Here is a 7363-nt window from a genome sequence, read left to right on the forward strand (position 1 = left end):
ACCTTGGCAGTGCCCAGGAGGTGAACTAGCACCTCCCGAGCGACCCTCCGGTTCTCAACCCATCTCCCTACTGACTGAGCTACTGCCACCCCATTGAATTGAATGAATAAAACCAAACAGATATTCTTTTCCTCTATCGTCTCACTGAGGTTGGGTTATAGGACAATGCAGCCAGTGCTATAAACACAGAGAAGGCATGTTTGCAATCTCTGTCATATGACATGAAAAAGCTCCAGGTGACTCAAGTTTTCTAAAAGTTAATTCACTGTCATATTGTCCTGCTGCTCATCCTCTCTTTTTTGCTCCTGTGGCTGAACACTTACCAAAATCTAGTAAGCTTAAATAACCTGTAAATCTTGGACTAACACTACCAGATGTCTGGTGTCCCTCACAGACGCAGGTTAACGTGCGGTCAAGAGTTCATGCTGGGGAGAAATCCAGCCCTAAACGGCTGAATACAAGCAAGCAGAGACTATATTTTAAATGTTTAATCTAAACAAACTTTTTGTATTTTGTGCCAAAAACAATAGCTGCATTTTCTAGACAGATTGACTTTTATTTTCTGGTTCAGCTCCGATATGGACGGTTTTGGAACATAATATTCACAGTGGATGAGTAATTACAATTTTAAAGACGTTCAATACTTAATGATAAAAGCAATACATGTAACTGCTTAAAATACAAATCAATTCAGAATGTATTAAAAACTTTAATTTACACTGCCACAAACATCCAAACCAAAAATGATTCTGCAGTAACAATGTGTTACACAGCTTACAAGCAGCACTTTCTATTTTTCCACACTACGTATGTCACTGTGTTAGACAATGGTACTCACCGTTTGTGTGTGTGTGTGTGTGTGTGTGTGTGTGCGCAAGTGTGTGTTTTGAAAGTGAATGTGCATGTTTTAGCAAGCAAAAGATTCATGGGAATGGATTGAAGAACATTTGTGTCCAAGGCAGCTGTCTGAGACAGAACAAGATGCTTGAGAACAGTGTGGGAGACTGAAATTCTCCTCAGCCAGCCAAAACAACACACACATGCTTGAAATCCATTTCAAGAACTTTGTGCCAAAGAAAAAGTATGGATGGGAATAACTTTATGTAAGAGAGATACGTAACATATACAAAGCTGGAACAAGGCAACAAAAGATGTGTATCCTCAAAATTTCAACAAATATAACATTTTCAAACATCTTAAACATTTTTGCATATTGCTCAAACTCTGCAACCACTTGGGTTTCCCCGTGTATCTTTCCATTTTACAGTCCTACAGACACTAATACAAAACAATAAAAGGATTTTACTCAAATCTGAAAAACCATGTTGAATTTGGAAACTGTAGGATAACGATTTACCTGCCAATATTTATTTTTGATTGATATTCTCCCATATTTCACATTTCTCTCTCTTAACTCTTGTGATTTTGAACTAAGCCAACTGATTCATGACTGACCAGGCCGTCAGAGGGATGCGATTATTCACTGTTACTTTAATAGGATTTCCTAAGCTGTCTTGTTGCAGGTTGACATGAAAGCCTAAAACATAATTCAATTTGTTAGATGATGTTCAACCAGGTGTAACTGTAAGCGGATAGCCAATATTGGTTTCTCAGCTTACTTCATCCAGTTTGGTCATATGCTGCTCTTAACACCCAGTGTCATTGAGTTCTTTAGCTCCCTTCTGAACGGAAAATTATGTGATTTACATTACAAAAAGTTGCAACAATAAAGCTGTTAAAAAGGAAACCAGCTGTCTTGGAGACAAAGCTGAAGTGGACAGAGCTACTGCCTTCAAAAAGGAAAAGCACTCCATAATGAGAATGTACGATGAGAAGCGACTATCACCAAGTAGTTTCCAAGATCAGAGGGAACGGAGCAAATGAGGCTCGTTTGGCTTCCAGTTATCAGTCTAGTTGAGTCACATTGAATTTAAAACACCACAAAAATCAAAAAGATTTGATATTATAATTTGACACCACAATGTAGAGTTCCCATCAAGAGATGATCAAGGCAAAATACATAATGGGTGCCTTCATTTTCAATCCTTCAGCTGCCACTTCCATCAATGAAGGAGATTTTTACAGGTTTAGCTAGTAATGTAGAGTCAGCTACAGTCCCTTCTAGTGCTACCATTTTCTGGTGTGACCAAACCTTTAAACTTGCATTTATTAATGCTAAAAATTATAACCACCTTATAAAGTTGTTATGGTGGACATGTTGGCATACAGTTGCCTATTTATGTATCCAGGAGACACGGAGCAATATTAGCAATTTCAAATGCTTTTAGCTCTGTTTTGGTATGCACCAACTCCACTATGTTCATAAGCTAGGCGCTTTGCATGTCTGCTGTCTAGTGCTGGGCAGGTAGGCAGGTACTATAGCTGAAAGCGACACTGATGGTGAGAGTGAACCAAAACAGTGTATTCATAAAGCTGAGGGGAACTGCAGACTCAGGTGTGCCACTATTAATATAAAATATTCATTAAGCAGCTTTAAAGGAACACTTTTAAGATCAAGAAGTATATATTTAATTTCAGAGCAAAGCAGGTAAGCATGAAATGACATGATAAGAATACATGATTATTTTATTAAACTGACTGAGTTGTCCATCCATTTAAAATGCTTGAAATTCACCCTTCAACATTAAGATAATAGATAATAGATGGCTCAATCCTCAAAACTATTATTAACCTATGATTACTGTTACACGGGTGCAGCTCAGAGGACCAACAGATCATTTTAAGTTTGGGGAAGAATCAGAGGTCCCCGTTGTCCTAAGGCCAGTGAAGACGTGCTGTTAATCTCACACTGGTGTTGTTAGCTTAAAGTCTCTTCCAAGCCCCGACACACTGTTCCTGCCTGGCAGCCTCACAACAGGACGCAGAACTCATCACGTACACATGAGCACACACATACTTCTGTGTATGTGTGTGTGTGTGTGTGTGTGTGTGTGTGGGATAAAGAAATTCAGAAGTGGGATGCTGACTGACAGTCAAAACTCAGTATAAATATTCCTGTTATGCTTCATTGTCTTGTCCACTGTCCCCCAAGCCGCAAACCAAAACAGCTTCTTCAAGGCTGTGATTTATCCGTTTGACTGGGAAATCTTTAGTATGATTAAAATTTGTTGAATTTTATCAAGCCTACAAAATGTAATGTTCATAGACTGCATGTGTCATCAGTTTCCTCAAACAGAGTCCCTCCCTTCCCCTCATATAAATGTGATCTGAGCCAGGGATTGTAGCAGATTAATACTAGGGAGTGCTTACTCGTCAGATATTACAGGCAAATAATGTAGCTATAAGAAGGGCTGGAACCAAAATGCTTAGAAGGCAGTGGAAAAAAAACATCAGAATAGCAAGAAGAGTTTCCACTGTTAATTAATGTGTAAATCCTCTTACGCTGTGGTGTGTGGCTGCCAGTCATCTAGAAAAATACATCTACAGAGTTTATGATCTGCTGTGCATTATGACAAACCATGTACTTGAATACAGCTACTGTAAAAAAAAAAAGCGGTATATCAAACATTTTAAGACCAGAAACAACATAAACATTAACTCGTTCTGGCACACTTGAATGCACTGTAAATAAACATATAAATGTTTGTATGGCAGACACCACAGGAATACAGAAGTTGTATTTATCAGCTGCTTAGTCAAAATGATTTCCTTGTCTGTCAACAGTCAGAGGCTCAGCTAAGCTTTGCTATGTTGTCAATTTCTTACAGCTTTACACTAAAATACACACAGCACAAGCCTTCAAGTGCTTGAATTCCATTTTAAGCCTTATAAAAAAGGAAGAAAAAGAGCTGACAAAAAGGAAAATAAAAAAGAAAGACAGGAAGGAAGGAAAAACTAGCGGTGTTTAACCAGCATGGATTTAGAGGGCAGATACTGTATACAGTATGAGGCTGATGGTCTTAAATATTTTGTGCAGAATTTCAGTGTTTCTGAAGTTGACTATTTTCATGCTTAAAAATCCAGTTTACTCCTTGGGAGTGTGAAAAATCCCTTTAAACAAGATTTAGTACATGGGACACTGAAACGATAAGAAAATTATGTAAGGCTCGCAGACTAAGCATACATAGTAGGAAAGACCGTGGGATAAAATTGACTTTTTAAATAGCCAAATTATTTAAATGTAATGCTATTGCGTGAGTAGATTATAAAGTATAAGGTGCAAAGTTACTACTAAGACATGAGAACGTCACTTTTACACAGATACACATTTACAGATAAAACTCTCGGAAGTAACCCTTTGAATGTAGCTAATCAATTCCAATATGGATCACATAGCAGTGAATTAGTATCATACTGTTTACGGTAGCTGCCTAACCTGAATATAACAAGGATCCAGCTACACAAGGGAACGCTGCTCACATTTTATGGAAGAAAAGTGATACGATGTATAATGGATAAATAGGAATGGAAAAATTTGTACATTGCTCTCAAGCATACACCACACACAAAACTCAAAGATGAGTAATGTTGGTTATATCCCTATTTCTGCATTGCATTGTATCACTGCTGACACCAAAGCTCTTAAAAGCTTTCCACTTTCTTTCTGCATAAATTGTGCATATGCATGATGCAGAGCCTGGGAGTGATTTGATACGTTGTTTTTTTTTCATGACCCACTAAATGTTATGATGTGCTAGCGTGACATATTTTCACAGCACATGCATGGTGCATTGACAGTAGTGAAGTATAGCCAGTCACATATACGAACGCATGTACACACACACGCACGCACGCACACACTACCTGATGGGCATGTTAATGCACATAGGCACAGAAGTGGCGCACACAATCTCTAAAAGCTTTATACAACCTTGGTGGTTCCGTCAGCATGACTAAGTGTGCTCCATCTTACACTGGTCTCAAGATACAGCCATAATTTCCCCTGGCATCCAACACTCAGCTCCCAATCACTCCACACATGTCAGAGCTAATAGCATCTGCTTCGACACACATGCACACCCACATGTGCTGGCAGGCACACCTGTAGATACTGCACACAGGTTCACAAATTTAAAGGCAATCACATACCCTCCTACACACAAACACACTGGAGGGCTGTGAGTCTCCCTCTCACCAGCAATCTGCTGCTGCAGCAGCGTAGTTGGGATTGTGGGCGACTGCGGGCGGAGGAGTGGTGTTACCTAAAACAAGGCAGACTGGCCAGGGGCAAAGTGAAGGAGGGGGAGGAGAGAGAGAAACAGAGAGCAGCTGGGAAGGATGATGTGTATGTTGCTGCATGCAAAGGAAGAGAAATATAGTGACAAAGGCAGAGGACATCAGCAAGAGAATGGGGAGAGGCTGTTTATGACAGGAAAAGAATGAGAAAATTGTACAAGTCAGAAAGAGTTGGGTGTGCAAGCTGAAGTCTTATATAAATCTTAAATACTTAACATTTCTGTCTTTTCATGTCCTCTTAAAATAATTACTCTCTGTGTTTAGCGTACATCAGATAGCTGAGCTGAATTCTATTTTTGCACATGTGCCTGCATCTGTGTGTGTAAACAGTCAGGAAGTAGAAGTAAATTTGTGGGTGTGGATGGGATTGAATGCAAATGAATGTGTGTGTCTGTCTGTGCGTGCTTATGCACAAGCTCGCCTATGGATTTAGCAAAGCAAATGGGTGTAAATACAGCGGGACTGGATTCAGCAGCAGGAGCTGGGTGATGCACACATCACGAAGAAAAATAGTTAGAGAGTGCCTTAAGGAGCTTAGATGGGGGAAAGTAGAAGATATGAGGGGTGGTGGGGGTGGAAGGATAAAAACGGTGGGGATAAAGGGAAAGAAGCAGGGCTGGAGGGACTAAAGGAAATGTAGAGAGGGAAGAGTTAGAGAGCAAAAGGGTGGAGAGGAGAGGGGAGAGGGTGTAGTGTCAGTACGCTATGACTTGCCTCTTCCGAAACAAGAATTAATCCAATAATCGCTTGGAAATGTTTTGCATATTTATTAATTTATCTGATGTACATAACAGACTAGTATCTGCTGCAAGTATGCGTGAGACCTGTCAAGACCATGGAGACACATACTCATGCGACAACAAATTCCATTGATGTAGAGTAAGTGCTCATGTGACGCCACAGAGAGTTGACGATCCAGAGTCTAAGTTTATCTGCCGCTTATTTCAAGTGTTGCCATGTCTCATGTCTGTGCCGCTCAGCACACTTAATGCACACGTACTTCAAACACCCAAAAGCCTGATAGTCCGTAAACCAACTGCCAGCAATGGAAAAGAGAAATACTTCTTTTGCTTGTGATGTGATCCATTTATCACCATTTCTCCATTTCCTTCAGTCTTTGTTCAGTTTATTCCCCATCTTGCTGTCTCTCTCCTGGTCCTTCGGCTTTTCCCTTAACACCAATTTTTATTCAGGTGTCTCTCCATTAATCAAACAAAGACTACTGCTCTTTAGGTGCTGAGAGAAAGGGAGTGAAACATGTGGACAGAAAAAAAACATGTGGCTTAAAGAAAACACTGTCACACACGTTAAACACATAAAACAAAATTAAGTCATATTACACAGATTACATAGAAATAAATGAATGAGTCATTGAACAAATCACTAAAAGCCCTGGATACAAAATTATTTTTCTGGCTTGCACATTGGCAAGCACAGCTCTGTCCAAAGTTTACAAAATCTGCCTAGCAGCACTTCTAAAGCTCACTAATCAACACTTAAAATATCATTTGTTTATTCAGCACAAAAACATGTAAATATTAAACACCAATTTGCTGTTTCATGATGGGTTATGTTATGGATATTGTGATGGAAGGTGATATTTCTTGGCAGGGAGCAGCAACATTCTGGTGACACTGCTGGTTGCCATTTGCTTCCAGTCAAGAAAAAGTAAATGCTAAGCTAACCGGCTGCTGGCTCCAGCTACATATTCCATAACATTGTGAGAGCGATCTTAAGCCGACTTCTCAAAATCCCCAAAACACACAGATGCAAACATAAAATGAAACACAAAAGAACTTCTTCAGAAACGGAAAAAAACAGATACAATCATCCAGGATTGGAAATTGGACTTCACACTATTCTAACCTCTTCTAGCTTCAGCATACCTGCAAATGTATCAAAGCAAGCCCAATCACCTAACAAAATAAAATGTGTAGTACTTCTGCCAAACCACTGTTTTGCATCTTTGCATTAATAAACCAAAGAAACCTCAACTTATTTTGGACTCTTGTTAAGTGACCAGCCATGAACCTTGTGGTAGACATTTCACCCACATTGTTGCAATCACCTTTACACATTCACCGATAGTGTTACACTTGTTTCACCTTCCAACATTGCATCACACATGTACAGTGGGGCAAGAAAGTTTGGGCACCCCAGGTAAAAA

At 39.6% G+C, this 7363-nt stretch overlaps 1 protein-coding gene across 4 annotated transcripts in view; it reads right to left on the reverse strand.

Annotated features, from left to right (window-relative positions):
- Positions 1-7363, reverse strand: part of mid2 (midline 2) — a 149229-nt gene that overhangs the window by 61352 nt on the left and 80514 nt on the right. The window lies entirely within an intron of this gene.

This window comes from Etheostoma spectabile, chromosome 10, assembly GCF_008692095.1.
Source record: "Etheostoma spectabile isolate EspeVRDwgs_2016 chromosome 10, UIUC_Espe_1.0, whole genome shotgun sequence".
NCBI classification, from domain to species: Eukaryota; Metazoa; Chordata; class Actinopteri; order Perciformes; family Percidae; genus Etheostoma; species Etheostoma spectabile.